The 21,027-nt window shown below is 41.2% G+C and overlaps 1 protein-coding gene across 2 annotated transcripts in view; it reads right to left on the reverse strand.

Moving 5' to 3' along the window:
• YAF2 (YY1 associated factor 2) overlaps positions 1–21,027 on the reverse strand; it is a 31,222-nt gene that overhangs the window by 8,293 nt on the left and 1,902 nt on the right. The gene's annotated exons all lie outside the window — the stretch shown is intronic.

The raw sequence follows: 21,027 nt of genomic DNA on the forward strand, positions 1-21,027 counted from the left end.
CTACTTTGCACAAGTTGCTGTGAAGATGTGTGGAAATATGTATGGACTGTATTATGCAATTTCCACCACTGAAACCAACCAGAGGAGAAATGGTCTAGGTTACTAGCAGATATTTGCAGGCACCTATGGTGGGAAAAAGAGAAGGCTAGACAGAGCTGGCGTTTCCACAGTGCATCTGCTTCTGACAACCAGTGCAAACTGATTAAAGTTCACATTCATTGCCAATGCCTACTGCACTGAACGACTATAGCAGGATGTATACGGCTTTCTGTACTACTGCTCAGTGGTGCTTGCCAGTACAGATTCTAGAATACTGCTTATTGGCAATGGACAGGCTTTGCGTGCACAACCACTGGATTTTAGTTTCTTTTTAAAATCATTTTATTAATCAGATTTATATCTACAGACATTTTTCTTGTAATTTTAAAAGTGGGCTTAAGCACCTGGATAACCAGATTCGAAGTTGGCTGAAAAGCAAATGACATACCGGTACATGTCACCTTTGATCCCTGGCCCAGAGAGTCCCTTGTTTAAAGCTCCACTTTAAAACAGTTTGAAAAACAAGCTATGTCCTTGATTTACTCTATTTCCCAGGAAAGCAGTTAGGATACATTCTCATTATTACAGGTTTATTGTAGTTATCACTAGCAAGAGCTGCAGCTTGCAAAGTTTTAATAATGTGTTTTATTTCTCACTCTAATGTTCAGTAAGTTTGTCTAAATGAACCCACATTATAAAATGAGGCACTATCTTGTACTCCATTACCTTGTAAAAGTACAGCAGCATGACCTTGGTCAAAAACAAGAGTGGTGATATGTATAGGAAGCACACCAGTGGAAATGAGATTCAGTTACTTCCTCTGCCTCACTCAGGGAACATTGCCCTAGGACAGACTAACAGACACACACATACACACGGAATATGCCTGGTCAATTTAATTGCTAACAGTCATTTCGGCTGTTCTTAGCATAAATTAAAAGAATGAGAAAAACGACTAAGCTGCTAGGAAAAACACAGAATAGCAAAAGACAGTTAAGGAAAAGAAAACATAGTAAGAGCTAGCAAGAGGTTTGTATTTGTGATCTGAATTACTTGGTGTAAGTGTTAGGTAACAACTGAATACAGCTGTAGGGTGTTAAAATAAAATAACCAATTTAGAAGCTAGTGCACAGGATTATTTCTTGGCAACTTGCACAGAAAACGCAAGTTCTATTTAGAACTTTGTTCTGATATCTTCTAAGTCCTAAAACATAATCCACTTTTTATTGCTGAACACTTTGAAAATGTAGAGCAATTTCCGTTCTATATTCCTCAAGTCTTAAATTCTGAGTATCTTCCTGGAAGCCTCATTGCAGAATAACACAAATAATGTAGACTTTAACTGCAATATTCTGGAAATCTGTAACTAACTCTTTATTTTTCAAAACAATGAATACTAGCTGGCTACAATGGTAGCTCGGGTTAAGTACCGTATTTTTCGTTCGATAACACGCACCCGACCATAACACGCATGTAGTTTTTAGAGGAGGAAAACAAGAAAAAAAATATTCTACACAAAACAGTGGATGTATGATTTTTGTGGTTCATGCAGTGGCCACAGACATGTGATCTGATGGTGAGTTTGGGGTAGCTCAATGCAAAAATCCTGAGGATCCATGTGGATCCATGTTTGTAACCACGTTTTTGCACCACTGCGGCCCCAGGCAACAGTGGGTGCGTGATTTTTTTGGTGCAAACTGTAGCCATGGACATGCTATGTGATCTGATGGTGAATTTGGGGTGACCCAGTGCAAAAATCCTGAGGATCCATGTGGATCTGTACTTTGTAACCACTTTTTAAGTGGGGAGGGAAGGAAAAACACTCAAGGGACAAGGAGCACGCGTGGAGCAAGCTCTGCTTCTCTCCCCCCCCCCTTAGCGAGCTGAAAAACTTTGCTGGAGGGACAGAGAGCCTGCTTGCTTTAAAGGAGCCTACCTGACAGGAGCCGTTTACACTCGTGTAAGCGGTTCCTCTCCCCTCCCGCTTTGCTCCTTTAAAGAAGCAGGCACTCTGTCCCTCTCTCCTCCCCATTCAGCGGCTCTTCTCCTGCTGGAAACCACGGAGGAGGGAAGCATTCACTCCGTAACACGCACAGACATTTCCCCTTACTTTCTAGGAGGAAAAAAATGCGTGTAATGAAGCGAAAACTACGGTACCTAATTCATTCCGGAGGCCCGTTCTTAACCTGAATCTGTTCTTAACCTGAAGCACCACTTTAGCTAATGGGTCTCCTGCTGCCGCCGCGCCACTGAAGCACGATTTCTGTTCTCATCCTGAAGCAAAGTTCTTAACCCGAGGTACTATTTCTGGGTTAGCGGAGTCTGTAACCTAAAGCATATGTAACCTGAAGCATATGTAACCCGAGGTACCTCTGTATATGCATTCAGCAGCTGAGTTGTTTAGTAGCCTGTAATGCCTATGGGGCATAAAAACACAGCAACACCTAGTTAATGCCATGCTATTACACAATCTAAGAGACTATCAGCAGAGATCCTGTAGAGGAGACTAATTCAGCACAGGGCCACTAGAAGGATAATAAATAATAGCACATCTGAAAGAGGGCTATAAAGTGCAGCACTGTCCTATTTTCTTGCCTTCTGAGGAAAAAGCCCAGGAACCTCCCAATTTACATGATATAAGTGGGTTAGAAACTCAAGAAGCACACCCTTCAACTAGAACTGTGCCTATGACCCCTTCAAATTATTATATAATGCCTATCCCTATTTCCAGGGATGAAGGCATGCCATTTTTTTACCTTGTTACCCTAGCCTTTAGTTTCCTAAAGTGGGAATTTCAGATGTGGTGGCTTACAAAATCTTACAAAGTATATTGTGTGTGTGGATGTTTCTGCTTTTAGGCCAGTCTTTCCTTGTATTTGTAGTTAATTTCTCTCCCCCTGCTCCCTTTCTTTGCATTACTAACAATACTTATTCATTTATTTGCAAGATAGCTGATACTTCCTGCATGTGGTAAGGTCTGATTGCACCCTAAAATCAGAGTTCAATTTTCATTCCTGGGAAAATCTAGGGCACAGTTCACCAACCCGGCCCCCAAAGGCTTTCATTGTTGTCCCTAAGCAGGTGCCCCCGACTTCCTGATTTTTTTTAAAAGGTAGATCTCTAGCCTGCTTAGGAAGAAAGTTATGGGGCAAGACGGTCATGACCTTTCAAGCAATTTCTGTGAAGTGAGTGTGAGCATGGTGTGGCCACCTTTGTATTTTCTCTGATTCTGAGGAACACTCGCTGTTGCTATTAGGCAGCATCACCATCAGAGTGTGAGTGTGTGTGTGTTTGTGTTATTTTATAACAATATTGTGTTATCTCTACAATCAGAAACAGTAACACATAGCTCACTTCCCATGGTACGCATAAGATGGTTTGGGCCATCTTTCTCTCTAAGTTTGTGTTATGCCACACTCCCCTTATCAACCATTTTGTGTTATCACAAACACCCAGCAGCTTTTTTCGTGACTGTCACCCCACAGCACTCTATCAAACTTCAAGATGCGCCCACTGATCCAAAAAGGTTGGCTACGCCCAGGTTTAGGGCTTGTGTGGTCTGCCTATGAAACTGGTGTGATTAAGAATGTGGTTCATCAGTTTAGCTAGTGCTGTTTTAACTCCTATCCGGAAGGAAGGCAGCAGGTAGACTCAGGTTATCAGTCATCCAGATTGTGATATAACTAGTTTCATCACATGGTGACTCACCATATGGTCCTGAAAGAAAACTGATACATGATTATGACTTCTTTAACAAGCCAGCTAAAACCACCTGGCCAACATGAGAATCAATAGAGCAATGCCAGAACACAGAACCAACTCAGGATCCTGCATCTACTGACTGGTGTTACAGTTCCTTTCATTCTAGTTTTGTGTATACAGAGTCTGAACTAGAATGATTATATTGAGGACATAAAACAATTAACCAAATGGTATCTTAACTCTAAACAGTATACACAAGATAGCAGAAACAGTTAAACCAATACCCTAAACTTAAATTGCCAGTTTAGGTTTAAAACCTACTTGTTACTTTGGCTGTCTCTTGCTGCAGCAAAAACAGCAAACAAGACTCTGGTAAGACACACAGCTCTTTCCTTTCTTTGGATTGCAGCCAAAAGCAAGTTACATGAGCAGTAACTCCTGTTAGTGTTAAAAGCAAGCAGTGTGAAAATACAGCATCAAACATCCTTTTATTGTCTTCTAAATGGTACCCAGAAACTAGTTTTTAGCTCCTTATTCACAGCTCCCTAGCTCCATTTTACTTTTCTTTCAAATAAAAGAAATGACTTTCTGAAGTGTGAGACAAAAAAGACTTTCATTTATATTTCCAAAATTTAGCCGCATTAAAGATCTAACATCAAAACTGTAAGATAAAAACATCTGTAGCATATGTAATATACCATGTATATTTGTTATTTGAATATTCCAGAAAAATAATTTCACCAATGATTAACTAAAAGAAAAAGATTGACATTTAACAGTGCATTAGAATCCTAAAGTTGAGTAATTCTGTAGTGACCAATGTAACATTGGTAAGCTTCTTTACCTATTTTGTATTTTAGCTAATATTACTGAGCTCCAACTAACATTAAACTTTTTGTTAACTGCCTTGATCATCCCTACAAAAATAAGCAAAAAGTATGCCACAAATTAAATGCTTTATTTTTATTGTGTTTCAAAAGCTGTGACCAATGTAACAATTTTACAACCTGAAGAATTTATAACTTAGGTGTTTTCTCTAAAAGTGGGAATCAGGATTTTTCCATTTGCATCAATATACATAAAGAGCAATTATTTTATGGGCAAGTGTCAAACTTACGGTAGTGCTTATTGGAAACTGTCAAAAAAATGTTTTCTGGGAAATGAACTGTGTTCAATTTTAAGATGACCAATGTAAGATGTGAAAATTCATTGATAGCCAAGCCATCTACAAATAAATGCCTCCAAAGCAAGATTCTGTGCATCTCACACTTTACTAGGCATTCATAAGTTGCATGTCAGCATCAAGTCCATGTGGAAAGTCAAAATGCTCACAGCAACTTAGGCTTGTTATTTGTTTCTGTTCAACCTAACCTCTGTCATTTGCAGGGAAGAGAAATGCCACAGAAGCCCTCCTATTTAAAAAGATGATTTCATACTAATGAATATCATATTCCATCACTTGGCTAACTAATTGCCTTTTCAATTTACCAGGCTCAAACTCAACAACTTTGCCAGATGACTCCAGCGCATCAGTGACTGCTTCTGCGCTTTATTTCAGCATAATCACATTTCCCATAGGGACATTATTCCCTGATTATTAAAGTGTTGTGAGTTGGGGGGGGGGTAGGCTGCATGCTGAAACCCTTCTAATTCCTGGGCCCAGCAAGTGTTAAAATCTAACCTAGGATTCAAATTCCTTGGATAGCGAGGCTAACTTCCTGGTGAAATAATGGGCCATTAAAGTAACAAAGGAAGTGGCTTCGTGCCAGACAATAAATGGGTTGGCCCGTCTCCCCCAACTTGCTGACAGAAAGACAAAGGGTAGAATGGAAAGTTGAATTATGTGAGATAGAAGCTAGAAGCAATAGTCTGGGAAACGAGAGAGAGAAAGAGGGAGAGAGAGAGATGATGATGATGATGATGATGATGATGATGATTTATTTATACCCCACCCATCTGGCTGGGCTTCCCCAGCCACTCTGGGCGGCTTCCAATAAAATATTAAAATACAGTAATGCATCAAACATTAAAAGCTTCCCTAAACAGGGCTGCCTTCAGATGTCTTCTAAAAGTCTGGTAGTTGTTTTTCTCTTTGACATCTGGTGGGAGGGCCTTCCACAGGGCGGGCGCCACTACTGAGAAGGCCCTCTGCCTGGTTTCCTGTAGTTTGGCTTCTCGCAATGCTTGATTTCTGCTTGAATCTCAGGCTGCAGCTTTGAAAGTAGCAAGACTCCCTTGGGATCTTAATGCTGTGAACTCCTCCATTGTAGGCTCAGGTTGTATATATGTGTAAATTAACCATATATCATAAAGACACCGCAGTCTCCACTGTACCTCATTCTGAAGGAAACACAACCCCTGGGTAAGTGCCTGGAACACCCCAGAACTTGCACCGCTCAGAGATTGGGATGACATGCAACAATATATTGACACATAATTATATTATCTTTCTTCTAAAAGCAGTAACATATGTTCACTCCACCCTTGCCAGATCTGTCTTTCAGACCGTAAGCTTTTTGAGGGCAGGCACCTTTTTTGTGTAAAACTCTGTAAGGTGCTCTACATTGCTTTGGGGGCAATCCTATGTCAAGAACCACTGTAATGAGCAACTTTGGATGCATCAGATCTCCAATGGCATTAAGCTGCCAACATTAGTTCATCCAAACATACACTTGCTCAACTTGCTCATTCTGACTCAGCTGAGGCTCAAGCCCGCTCAGCTCAACCACATGCCCTAGCTACTGGTGTACAACACTATTTTAAAGGCTTGTTTTCCCTGTGACAGACCTAGGGAGAGCAACAACAGCAGCCCCGCTGCTGAACAAAGTCTGGATCTGGTGTAACTGTACTTCAGCTTAATTTACACTAGCTTGCTTTGGGCCAGTTTCTTCTGCATAGGAATGCTCTCCTAATAATTACTACCATTTCAGAGAATAAAAGATGACAGTCCTAAAAAGAGGTTTAAATGACACCCATGTCAACACATTTATGCTAGGTAAGCTGCACCATTGTGGGGTTACATCACAAAAAAAAATGTTATACATAAAACACATTTCAGTTAATATCACATTTTCTTAATACCAAGAACATCAAAGTGGAGAAAAAAGTTAAAACATAGTTTTTCCTTTTCAATTGTTGGTGGAGAATGTATGTGCTGTGTGACTAATCCAACACACTCAACCAATTTAAGTTTTATTGGCCTTAGCTAGTATGATTTTGTTTGAAACATAAAATTTATAGTCATTACACCAATGAGAAACCAAAACTATCAATACAACCAAGTATCATTAACCTTTTCTCTGTTGTCTTGGGAGAGGTCTTTCACTGAACTTTAGGGAGGGGGAAAAGAAATATTTTGAGTCGTACATGGCACTGCTGTTGTTTTACTCACATGTAAAATGTCATTTTGAAAAAATGTTGCCAGATAATGAAACTTTCTGAAATGATATTTAAAATGATATAGAACACATTAACTATACATGAAAATGAAAAATGAGTCTGCAGGTTGCCATTATCATGGAACTTCGCAGTTGTATTTTGATTTGCATTATTGTAAAATGGAGATGTAATGCAGTCACGTTTAAGGAGTTATTTCTTGATCACTATGGTTTTTAATGGATATAAAAGTCATGGCTAGCAGCCCTCATCTTTGACCATGTATTACAACCAAGCCATAACAGCTACTGTTATTTCAACTGATCCCTAGAAGAGAATATGCTAAAACTAAGTAACAGCATAAAAATAATCCACCAGTTTCTGTCAATACGTCTGTGGTTTATATGCATAATAGACTGGACATGGGAAGTTATGCTGACATAAGCCACATTCATAGGATTGCTTGGCCCATTAAAGATATCTGAAAGACCCTGGCCAGAAAAAAATAATTATCTTAGAATCATAGAATCATAGAGTTGGAAGAGACCACAAGGGCCATCGAGTCCAACCCCCTGCCAAGCAGGAAACACCATCAGAGCACTCCTGACATATGGTTGTCAAGCCTCTGCTTAAAGACCTCCAAAGAAGGAGACTCCACCACAATCCTTGGCAGCAAATTCCACTGTCGAACAGCTCTTACTGTCAGGAAGTTCTTCCTAATGTTTAGGTGGAATCTTCTTTCTTGTAGTTTGGATCCATTGCTCCGTGTCCGCTTCTCTGGAGCAGCAGAAAACAACCTTTCTCCCTCCTCTATGTGACATCCTTTTATATATTTGAACATGGCTATCATATCACCCCTTAACCTCCTCTTCTCCAGGCTAAACATGCCCAGCTCCCTTAGCCGTTCCTCATAAGGCATCGTTTCCAGGCCTTTGACCATTTTGGTTGCCCTCTTCTGGACACATTCCAGTTTGTCAGTGTCCTTCTTGACCTGTGGTGCCCAGAACTGGACACAGTACTCCAGGTGAGGTCTGACCAGAGCAGAATACAGTGGCACTATTACTTCCCTTGATCTAGATGCTATACTCCTATTGATGCAGCCCAGAATTGCATTGGCCTTTTTAGCTGCCGTGTCACACTGTTGGCTCATGTCAAGTTTGTGGTCAACCAAGACTCCTAGATCCTTTTCACATGTACTGCTCTCAAGCCAGGTGTCACCCATCTTGTATTTGTGCCTCTCATTTTTTTTGCCCAAGTGCAATACTTTACATTTCTCCCTGTTAAAATTCATCTTGTTTGTTTTGGCCCAGTTCTCTAATCTGTCAAGGTCGTTTTGAAGTGTGATCCTGTCCTCTGGGGTGTTAGCCACCCCTCCCAGTTTGGTGTCATCTGTAAATTTGATCAGGATGCCCTTGAGTCCATCATCCAAGTCGTTGATAAAGATGTTGAATAAGACCGGGCCCAAGACAGAACCCTGTGGCACCCCACTAGTCACTCTTCTCCAGGATGAAGAGGAACCATTGATGAGCACCCTTTGGGTTCGGTCAGTCAGCCAGTTACAAATCCACTGAGTGGTAGCATAGTCAAGACCGCATTTTACCAGCTTCTTTACAAGAATATCATGGGGCACCTTGTCAAATGCCTTGCTGAGATCAAGGTAGGCTACATCCACTGCGTTCCCTTCATCTACCAGGCTTGTAATTCTGTCAAAAAACGAGATCAGGTTAGTCTGACATGACTTATTTTTCAGAAATCCATGCTGACTATTGGTGATCACAGCATTCCTTTCTAGGTCTCACAGACTGTTTGCTTAATGATCTGCTCCAGAATCTTCCCTGATATTGATGTCAGACTGACTGGGCGGTAATTATTTGGGTCCTCTCTTTTCCCCTTTTTGAAAATAGGGACATTTGCCCTCCTCCAGTCTGCCAGGACTTCGCCTGTTCTCCAGGAATTCTCAAAGATGACTGCCAGTGGTTCTGAGATCACATCTGCCAGTTCTTTTAATACTCTTGGATGCAGTTCATCTGGCCCTGGAGACTTGAATACATCTAAACTAGCCAAGTATTCTTGTACTATCTCCTTAGTTATTCTGGGCTGTGTTTCCTCTGCTGAATCATTTGCTCCAAATTCTTCAGGTCGGGCATTGTTTTCCTTATCGGAGAAGACTGAGGCAAAGAAGGCATTGAGGAGTTCAGCCCTTTCTGTGTCCCCTGTTTGCATTTCACCATCTTCTCCTCTGAGTGACCCCACTGTTTCTTTGTTCTTCCTTTTGCTACGAACATACCCATAAAAGCCTTTTTTGTTGCTTTTAACCTCTCTAGCAAGCCTGAGTTCATTCTGTGCTTTAGCTTTTCTGACTTTGTGTCTACACGTGCTGGCTATTTATTTGAATTCCTCTTTGGTGGTTTCCCCCCTTTTCCATTTTTTGTACACATCCTTTTTTAATCCTAACTCAGTTAAAAGTTCTTTAGATAGCCACCCTGGCTTCTTTAGGCACCTTCCATGTTTCCGTCTCATTGGTATTGCCTGAAGTTGTGCTTTTACTATCTCCCTCTTAACAAACTCCCAACCATCATGAACTCCCTTTCCTTTTAGTATTACTGTCTATGGGATCTCACCCAGCACTTCCCTAAGTTTTATGAAGTCGGCTTTCTTAAAGTCAAGAAATTGAGTCCTAGTATGCTTGGCTGCTCCTTTCCGCTGTATAGTAAACTTCAGAAGAGCATGATCACTCGCGCCTAATGATCCTTCCACTTCTACCCCACTAACCAGGTCATCATCATTGGTTAGGACCAGATCTAAAATGGCTGTTCCTCTTGTTGCTTTTCCCACTTTCTGGACAACGAAGTTGTCTGCAAGGCCAGTGAGGAATCTGTTTGACCTTATGCTCTTGGCTGAGTTTGACATCCAACAAATATCCGGGTAATTGAAGTCCCCCATTACTACTATCTCCCTTCCTTTTGCATGCTTGGCCATCTGTTCCAGGAAGGCATCATCTATGTCCTCCGTTTGGCTTGGGGATCTATAGTAAACTCCCACAATGAGGTCACCGTTATTCTTCTTTCCCTTAATTTTGACCCAAATGCTCTCACTTTGGCTTTGAGGTTCTAAATCTTGGATCTCTTCACAGGTATACACATCCCTGACATATAATGCCACTCCTCCTCCTTTCTTGTCTGGTCTGTTTCTCTGAAATAGATTGTATCCCTCCATTATTACATTCCAATCGTGGGACTTATCCCACCAGGTTTCAGTGATGCCTATTATGTCATATTTTGATAAAGTGATGCCTATTATGTCATATTTTGATAAAGAAAGTATAAAGAATTTCATCAAACATTCTTTACCAAATTATGGAGCCTTGTCAAAGTGTGGTGACACCTTATTTCTCCAATGCATCAGTATGTTGTTGGCTAGTAAAGCTATTTTGAATGATTGGAGGCTAATTAATGTATATCTTGAGGCAAAGACTGTAGAATAATAATAATAATTATTATTATTATTATTATTATTATTATTATTATAATTTATTATTTGTATCCCGCCCATCAGGCTGGGTTTCCCCAGCCACTCTGGGCGGCTTCCAACCAAGATTAAAAATACATTAAAATGTCACACATTAAAAACTTCCCTGAACAGGGCTGCCTTCAGATGTCTTCTAAATGTCAGGTGGTTGTTTATCTCTTTGACATCTGATGGGAGGGCGTTCCACAGGGCGGGGTCCACTACACGATAAGAATCACTGTGATCAATTTGTGTTTCGCTTTGGAGGTAAAATCTCTCACATCCGTGTTGACTACAGAGTAAGGAATGGATGCAGCTAGGACAGGTGTTGCTGAACTACAGCTTCCATCAACCCTGGTCACTAGCCATGGTTCCTGGGGTTGAAAGAAGTTATAGTTCAGTAACAGCTGGAGGGCCAAATGTTTATATCTATATTTGAGCTAGGACATTGTTGGGTCCTGTTATGGACACATTTCAGCTTATGAAGCCTGGAATCCCTATTTGCACTGTAACCACACACTTTTGGTGTATAGTATAAACACAGATGCATAGGACTATTGCCTTCTTGTATTCTTTTATTTTCCCCACCTCTGTGTCAGACTGAGAAATGGCACAGGCAGAATAACTTCAATCTCCTGATGATCCCTTCATATAAGATTCAAGTGCTGTACTTCCTCTTCAGTGAGTAACTATCTTTTAAAGTATTTCTTACAAATTGGTGTAGAGAATTCAAGCTCTAAAATCTAAAGATTATTGCACCTGGACATGATAAGCAAGCAAGCCCAAATGATGGACACATGCTACCTCATGCTATTTTACTTGGGTCTCTGTGTATGCAAGCACACACATACATGCTCAAGGCACAATGCTGAATCTTCTATTTAGTGTAAAACAGTATCCTGGAAAGTTCAGTTTTTTAATTACTATTTTAAAACAAGTATCTAGCTATCTTGGTTTTGAGAAACAACTTGCAAACCATCCAATGGAAAAGAGACAGATAAGCAAAATGTATGTGGTTAAGCATTGGAATTTCAACACTCTTAAAATGCTCATTCTCCTTTGCTCAGGTATCTATAAACTAGCGGTAGTTAACCTGTGGTCCTAAATGTTATTTGACTGCAGCTCCCATCAACTATGTCAGTTGGTCACATTGGCTGGGGCTGTAGGCAGTTGGGAGTCCAGCATCTGGAGGGCCACAGATTAGCCCTTCTTCTAAAATCCATCCTTTAGCCCCCCTCTTGCCCACCACAAATATCTAAAGTGTGACTTTCACTCACATACATGTGTGCATGTGGAGCTTTGCGGGTGGGGGGAAAATTCATTCTGCCAATGGTGTCTGTTCCACTGGTGGATGGGCACCATTCAATTTCACCCAATTTAAAACTGTAAGCTTAGTAGCAGAATAAATTAAACTGCCTTGACTCTTCTGCCAGTAATGTGTATCTTTGGAAGCACAGAAAACTTAAAGCAACTGTCAAAATATACACCAATATTTTCAATGTTATTTTTTAAAATTGGGTATAAATAATGCTAAACCATAATATTCCTGGTTTTGTTGCAGGCATTGCTTCGATGTTAAAACAAAGGGAAAGTACCACCAGCTGAAATAATTTCTTGCAAAAATGAGTATTTTATTGTAGATGTATCACATCTCACAGTCTACCAAACAAAATAGAATTGCCTGAAATATAGTGTTAACAAAATATATTCCAGTGTTCCAATCTACAGGAGATGTGCAAGCCCAAATGGCTTCTGGCTGCAGATCTTCTTCAATGATTCTCAACTATGGGCATAAATTAGATGAGCATCGAATACTAGATGCACTGCATTGCTTTCAATAGAATGCACATCCAATATATACATCCTGTCAACATTCTGGAGCAAGTACAGCTGATGAAGGCATAAATGTTATATGAAAATTAAAAATCACCCGATTAGATTTTTCCTAACTCCCATGTTTTCATGGAACATGAGGAAAACTCTGCTGGCTTGTATCAATAGTCTTATCAAGTCCAGTGCTCTGTTCTCAACAGATGGCTTTATAAAGACAACAAGCAGTGAAATCTAAAAAGGCCCCAACATGATTATCACTGTTATTGCTGCACCTTAGATTTATTTTGTGAAAACATGAAATTACTTTATTTCTCTTCATTGATAATTATTATTGAATTTTCATGCACAAATGTTTTTACTTTTGAAAGCATACAGGGACTTTCACAATTAATCTTTATTTTACAATATTATGCAGTAAATTTCATAGTATTCATATCTGTCATATAATCTAGAACAGAGTAAATGAACACTCATAATCAGTAAGCACATATATATTAATTAATAAATACATAATAAACTGAAACTGCAAATTTCTGAGGACTTAATTACTAACATTTCTCACCACTGAACATTTAACAGATTGCTGTGTAGCCTACTGCAATATTTGGCAGTGGTTTTACAATGCAAAGCAATGCCCTTTGGGAACCATCTGAGGCTATCACTTCCACACAGAAGGCACTTATCCTCAAAAGCACAATAGCAAGGGAATTTGTTCACTGTATCACCTGGCAGTTATGACACCATACATTTTACAGAATACCGATCTTCTCAAATCTGAGCACCAAATATGGTTTCAGACCTGCAAAATCTATTTGCATTTCATTTTATTTGAATGGATAGCATGTAATGTCTTTCAAGTGCAAATTTAGAAAACGGTGTCAACATAGTTGCTAGAAACCTGATATTACGTCTGTATACAGATTCACCCTAGAGCAATGCATGGCTGCCTATGTATGAATGTGAGAAGACTGTTATATATAGTTGCATGACTGACATGGACAAAAACCGGTCTTTTTGTATAAAATAGCAGCACAAGTTCTAAATGTTTTGCTTGCTTCTGAATTTACCCCTTAACATTTTATGCAAAAATTATCAATACTGTATATCTGACCATTTCTATTATTACTAAGCAAATTCCCTCCAAATTAATGAGTTTACTGAAACTCTAGGTATCACGAGTTGATATCAAATTCTATCTATATCAAAATGTATGTATCAAATTGAAATCTCTGATATTCTAAGGACTCTGGTGACTACACAATAGTTTATCACAACTGGAATCAGTCTCACAACTCTAATGCTGCTAAATTAGAGTTTTAAAAGGAAATGATTATTGGTATCTGTCAATAATTTAAAGATGTTGCTTTTTGCAAACATCTTTGCAAGGATAAAGTCAGACACATATTCCTGATGTAAACAAAATTCCTGATGAAGAGCAATATACAAATTAAATAAATAAATAATATTTGTTAAATACTATAAACCTAGGTGAGGTATAAAATAGACCACACCCACCACTTTTCAGAGTCCCACCATCCCCTACCAACTAGATGACTAGAAGTACAAGGAGTTTCCACTGAATCCTCCTTTCTGAAAAAGAAAGTGAATGGGACTTCATGATCTCTGTACTTGGACTATTTAACAAATGTGTAACCAGAACATTCAGGTTTCAATGCCAGATTGGTGCCAACAGCCTTTCTTGGATAAAGTTTGGTGTGTAAGGAAGTATCAAATCATTTCCATACAGTATAAGTAAATGCTAGAGGCAGCCAATGCTCATTTTCTCTCTTTCTAGATCCCTGACCTCTCATACTCTTTTCACCCACAAAACCACATTTCCTCTACTTCTTCTACTGAGGCCATTGCAGCAAGAGATATACTCCTGTGCCCACCAATCTGAGAGCAAATATGCATGACCTTACTATACTGTATCGGTAGTTTACAAAAATATTTTTCATGCCTTGCATAATTTAATGTTTAAGTCACTATTACAAGTTAAGGTGATGGCCATGAACTCAGCTAGAGCTTAACAGGGAACAGAAAAATTGGTCTGTTAATTAGCCATGATAAATAAATGGAACATTCATATTCAGTGGCAGTATATCTCTGCTTATCAGACACTTGAGACAAAACTAAAAGAAATGATTGTAACTTAATACCTTGCTTGTAAGCTTTCAGAGGCATCTGGCTAGCTGCTGTTGGAAACAACATGCTGAACTAGATGAATCTTGATCTAATCCAGCAAGGCAGTTCTTCAAAATCTGTCACTTATTCAAATATTTTAATATCTCCAAGGACATAATGGGAGGAAAAGAAAAACCACTTGTGGTGCAGCTGAATAGTACCAAAGGCAAGGAGGAAGCACTGTAGAATACCAGGCAGGTTTCCAGTAACCAGAAAAAAATAGTCCTTTATGCCAAAACTGCTTTATTTATGTATTTATTTTACACAGTGAGCTGCCAGCTATGATAATGGTGGAAAACATTAAGCATAGGGAAGCCAACAGAGCATACAGGTTAGAAAGATCAGGCAAACTGATGTTTTACTGAAAATTCATAATGTGGTATCCAACTAAGTCAATAATCAGATTAGACCCACTGAAATGAGTGGACTTAAGTTACTCATGGCTGAGCTAAGTCCATTGATTTCATTGTTCTACTCCAAGTATGGCTAGAACAGTGTTGGCCAAACTTGGGTCTCCAGCTGTTTTTGGACTACAACTCCCATCATCCCTAGCTAACAGGGCCAGTGGTCATGGATGATGGGGATTGTAGTCCCAAAACAGCTGGAAACCCAAGTTTGGCCAACACTGGGCTAGAACCACTGAAATTAGTGAATACTAATTATGCCTAAACAAGGTACAAAAAATAGTAAGAGAAGGCATATAATATAAGCAGTATTAGCAAGGTTATTATGAAGACATCAACCTGAATAATTTTTTTGCTAAATCTCTACTCATTAATTTGATACACTTTGGCATAAATATTCAATATAACAATGTATGAATAAAGACATAGCTTTTATTATAAAACTGCATCCTGTAAACCTTGATTAGTGGATGAAATCCTATGCCTTCCTACTTGAAATTAAAACCCATTAAACTCCATGCGATTTGTACAGGATCAAGATGCAGAACTGCAAGCCTGCACAGACATGTATCTCCCCCCCCCCTCTCACACACACACAGGCTTCTCCTATGACTTTTTCAATCTGGGGGTATCAGTTCAGCATTATGGGAATTGGGCAGGGGTGGCTAACCTCTTTTGTCCCAAGGAAGCCCTCTGGCAACTGCATGCCAGTGATGGGTGTGGCCATCCCACTCTATCACAAATACAGACACAGGATGCAGACCCTCCTGTTGATCCATGCTGACCAGCTGTTCAGAAGGGGTTATCACCCCCTGCCTGCTTATCAACTGATCAATCTGATGACTGATGAGAGGTTGGGTGGAGAGGTTTAAAACACGCTGTCTACCCTAGTGCTGTATCTTTCTCCCCCTCTTCCCCCCCTTTTTTGGTCATTGCCAAAATTGGCAGGTCTTGGGAGAGACAAAAAATGACTGTGCCAGGAAACAGACACCCCTGATCTAGAGCTTTGGGGTTGAGTGTAATCAATGTACACATCCAGAAGATGCTCGTAAATAAGTGTATGGAGGCTAAGGACAAATGGATGGTATTAAAGAGGGCAAGGCGGCTTTGGAAGGGGTTAGTATGCCTGTGATAGATGGAGCTGAAACATCCCTATCTCCTCATTTTTGGATACACCAGTAATAGCAGTAGCTAGGAAGCCATTTTTATCGTCTTCCTAGGCCTAGTCTCTTCTTGGAGAACTGAGACCTGGCTATGCTGATGCATTTTCTTGTTATGTCCAGGATTGACTACATGTAATGTATGCTACATTGGGACTACATTGGGGCTGATGTAGAATGCCACCACCTGCCTCTTACTGAACATTGGAAGGTGAGAGCCTATTCAGCCAGTGCTGCAGCAACTGTACCACTGCTAGCACATTCCTGGCTCAGTTCAAGGTGATGATGCTTAACTCTAAAGATCTTTGGGGCCTAAGATCCAGAGAGACTGTCTTCCCCTATATCAGCCAATGCTGCACGTACACTTAAGCGACAAGACCTTGTATCCTTTCACTTCACCAATAACAGCAGCTACCAAGAGGGGGCTTTTAGCACAATTGCCCTGAGGTCCCCACTGTTGATAGCAGGTGGTGTTATTCTATCTCTGCCCTGCATAAGGTTTAGAAGATATATTGTCTCTTATTATGCCTAGGTGTATTGTTTTACATTGGTTATAAATATTGTTGCTTTAAAATTATGTTTTAGATAGATAGATAGATAGATAGATAGATTCTTTATTGTCATTACACACGTGCAACATTGCACAAGTGCAACGAAATTGGATGCCATCCCTTAAAAACAACAAAAGCAAAACAACAACAACAACCAACAAACCACATTCCAGCCACACCCACACCCATCAATCTCCCAGGTCACACTATCGAGTTACAGCATTCAAAAGGGCCACAGCTCTCGGGTAAAAACTGTTTTTCAGTCTATTTGTCCTTGACTTGATGTTTCTATATCTCCTGCCAGAAGGCAGTAGTGCAAACAGACTGTATCCCGGGTGAGATGAATCCTGCAGGATGTTGTTTGCTTTCCTAAGACAACGGGAACCGTACAATTCTTCCAAAGATGGGAGAGGTTGACCAATAATCCTTTGTGCTGTGGTTATGACCTTCTGGAGCACCTTCCTCTCCCTAGCTGTACAACTGGAGAACCAAGCACAAATACAGTATGTAAGAATGCTCTCTATGGAGCCTCGGTAGAAGGACACCAGCAGTCTCTCACTCAGATTGTTCTTCTTTAAAAGTCTGAGGAAATAAATTCTCTGCTGGGCCTTCTTCACCAGAGCAGTGGTATTTGCGCTCCAAGTCATGCCCTGATCGATAGTTACTCCCAAAAACCTGAATTCCGCCACCCTCTCCACCCGTTCCCCATTGATATGCAAGGGCTGAATGTCCGCCTTTTTTTTCCTGTAATCCACCACTAATTCCTTGGTCTTAGCCGTATTAAGAGCCAGATTGTTCTCTCCACACCAAACACAGAGCCGCTCCACCTCGTCCCGATAGGCGGACTCATCCCCTCCTGAAATGAGCCCTACCACCGTAGTGTCATCAGCAAACTTGATGATTTTGTTGCTGGAATAGGTGGCTGTACAGTCATACGTATAGAGAGCATAGAGCAGGGGACTCAACACACAACCCTGTGGTGAGCCGGTGTTAAGGCTAAGGGCTGTGGACATATGTGACCCTACTCTAACCCTCTGAGAACGTTCTGACAAAAAATCCAAAACCCAGAGACAGGTGGAGTTGGAGAGTCCAATCGCCTCTAGCTTGGACACCAGTCTATGGGGGAGGATAGTGTTAAAAGCTGAGCTAAAGTCCACAAACAGCAGCCTCACATAACTCCCCGGCTGCTCCAGATGGGACAGAGCAGCATGGAGAGTGGTGGTGATAGCGTCCTCTGTGGATCTATTTGCCCTGTATGCAAACTGGTAGTTGTCAAAAGTTGATGGAAGACAGGAAATAATATGACGGCGCATCAGTTTCTCAAAACACTTCATGATGATTGGAGTCAGTGCAACTGGTCTGTAGTCGTTCAAACTACTGATTGTGGATTTTTTAGGCAGAGGGACAATAGTTGACGACTTCAGGCAGGGTGGGACAATAGACTGGTGTAAGGACTTGTTGAAGATCTTAGTAAAGACCCTCGCCAGCTGATCCGCACAGCCCTTCAACACCTTTCCAGTGATGCCATCAGGTCCAGCCGCCTTCCTCGGATTCACCATCCTCAATACCTTTCTCACCTCATGCTCCTCTACCGTGAATGAGGGGCCCCTATGGGCTGGTGGCTGTAATACCGGCGTCTCAGGTGGCTCCTTCTCGAAGCGAGCAAAGAAGAGGTTAAGCTCCTCCGCCAGCAAAGGGTCACCGTCGACAGCACCAAGGTTAGGTTTGTAGTTGGTAATGTGCTGAATCCCCTGCCACATCTGTCTTGTGTTGTTGCTCCTTAAATTGTCCTCAATCCTCAGCCTATAATCCCGTTTTGCCTGTCGAATACCCCTCTTCAAGTTTGCTCTTGCCACACTGTAAAGCTGCACCTCGCCTGACCTGAAAGCCCTGTTCCTTTCCCGCAACAGGCCCTGGACCTCTCTATTCATCCAGGGTTTCTGATTGGGATAAAACCGAATGGATTTGTTTACTGTGACAGTGTCTGTGCAGTGATTGATATAGCACAGAACTGCCGCCGTGTGCTCCTCCAGGTCTGAACGATCGAAAATATCCCAATTAGTTCTCTCAAAACAGTCCTGCAGCTGGTGAATAGCACCTTCAGGCCAGATTTTAACAGATTTTAATATTGTGGGAGCCCGTTTCCTGAGTGGGATATATGCTGGTACCAGGAACAAAGACATATGGTCGGACTGGCCCAAGTGTGGCAGCTGTAAAGCCCTATAGCCGTGATTTACATTCGAATAAACTTTATCTAGTGTCTTGTCCCCTCTTGTGGGACATTTCACATGCTGATAGAGCGTTGGGAGCACTGTTTTAAGTTCTACATGGTTGAAGTCTCCCGCAATGATGTGCACAGCTTCAGGATACTTGTCTTGCTGGCTGCTGATAAGGCTCTGCAGGCATCCCAAAGCCAAGTTGGCATTGGCATCTGGTGGCACGTACACACCAGTCAACATAACAGCTGTAAACTCCCTAGGGAGATAGGCTGGTCTACATTTAACAGCCACATATTCCAAATCCGGTGAACAGTGACTGCCCACAGTCTTAGAATTATTGGACCAGCATTTGTTCACATATACGCACAGCCCCCCTCCTCTGGTTTTTCCGAAGTCCATGCCTCGGTCATGACGATGTACCACCCAGCCTTCCAACTGAATAGCTGTGTCTGGTATGGACGGTTGAAGCCATGTCTCAATGACAAATAAAACGCAGCAATCTTTTACAAGGCTGTTCTTTGCTGCCTGCAACCTCAATTCATCCATCTTGTTGGCAAGAGATCTCACATTGGCAAGAAATATGCTGGGGAGTGGTGGTTTAGATGGACTCCTCTGTAATCTTACCAGGACGCCAGCCCGACAACCCCGCCTTTGCCTCCTGTCTCTACGCCGCCTTCGCCTCCTCCCTGGAGGCATAGTAATCCATGGAGAGCCCGGCGGCCTGGCTACTCCCACCGGAACGTTATCTGGGCGAAAATAATCAGCTCTTACAGCTCGTTCACACTGTAACCCGACCTTCAGAAGTTCCTGCCTGCTGTAAATCTTTCTTGCCCGGTCAGACATACTCGGACCAAGCAAAAATAATAAAAATAATAAAAACAAAACAAAACGCTAAGGGAGAGCACTAAGCCGCAGCGTCTATGCGCGCCGCCATCTTGAGGATGGCTATCTTTTATTTGCTCTGTGAGCCACCATGGGCAAAAGTAAAGCAGCATATAAATATTCAATTAGTAAATATGTAATCATTCATGCATATGCTTCAGTGCATTAAATCTCAGTCACTGAGGCTTAGTAAACCTGTGACTTACTGGACTCATAAGTACAATACTTCCACATTTTTCCTGTAATGCTGCTGCACAAAAGACTTATTTTGGATTGTACAGAATTTTCCAAGCAATGGAATGCATCTAACCTATAAGGGGTATGTAATAACCTAAAAAGGGTATATAATTAATTGTAAGTGGGCAAACAATATTGCTGTGAGTAAAATAAACAATTCTACATAAATAAGCCATCTCCTGTTTATCACAATTTAGTGTGACCGAAAAAGAGAAATCATGACACAGTTGTGCAGATAGGACCAATCTTCATTATTAATGTCCAGGAATCACCATGGGTGGGGAATGGATTTACCTTTTCCCTCAGTAGTATCTCTGACTATAACCTTTTACAGCCACTTAAATCTATGTAAATGGATTTTATTTTCCTCCAGGAAAATAAGTGCTGTATGGAGACAAAAACCTGACATTTGCCTATGTGTGGCCCAGTCCCAGAAACAGCTGCTGGGATGGTCCTCTGACGTGAAGCATCTGCCACCATTGGAGGAAGATGAAGAGCACAGGAAAATGTGTAACTTTACCAGTATCTGTTGGAAGGTAAAGGCAGAATGTGGGAGGTGAGGATGAGAAGTGGAAAATATGTATGCTTTAAGTTCCTAGACCTCACATGTAACCAATGGAAGGCCAGGGTGGAAGCAAGAGTTATCTTCTTAGTCAGCACTGTGGCTCCTGTAGTCATCAACAGCCTATATGCCAGGAGCTCCTGCGCAGATAGCAACTATGCTTTCAAGGTGCTGACTGAAACAGCTCCTGCCTCAGTCACTGCCTCCCAAAAATTACCAGTAAAGGCGTGTTCCCCCACCATGGTAACCCCAAAACAGTAACTGGCAACTAATCAGCTGCCATTCTACACTCCTCATTGGCAGGTACCTCCCAGGGATTCTTCCTCTCTCCTCACACATATCCCACCCAACATTAGGAAGGGCATTTTGCTA

Source organism: Podarcis raffonei, chromosome 10 (assembly GCF_027172205.1).
Source record: "Podarcis raffonei isolate rPodRaf1 chromosome 10, rPodRaf1.pri, whole genome shotgun sequence".
NCBI classification, from domain to species: domain Eukaryota; kingdom Metazoa; phylum Chordata; class Lepidosauria; order Squamata; family Lacertidae; genus Podarcis; species Podarcis raffonei.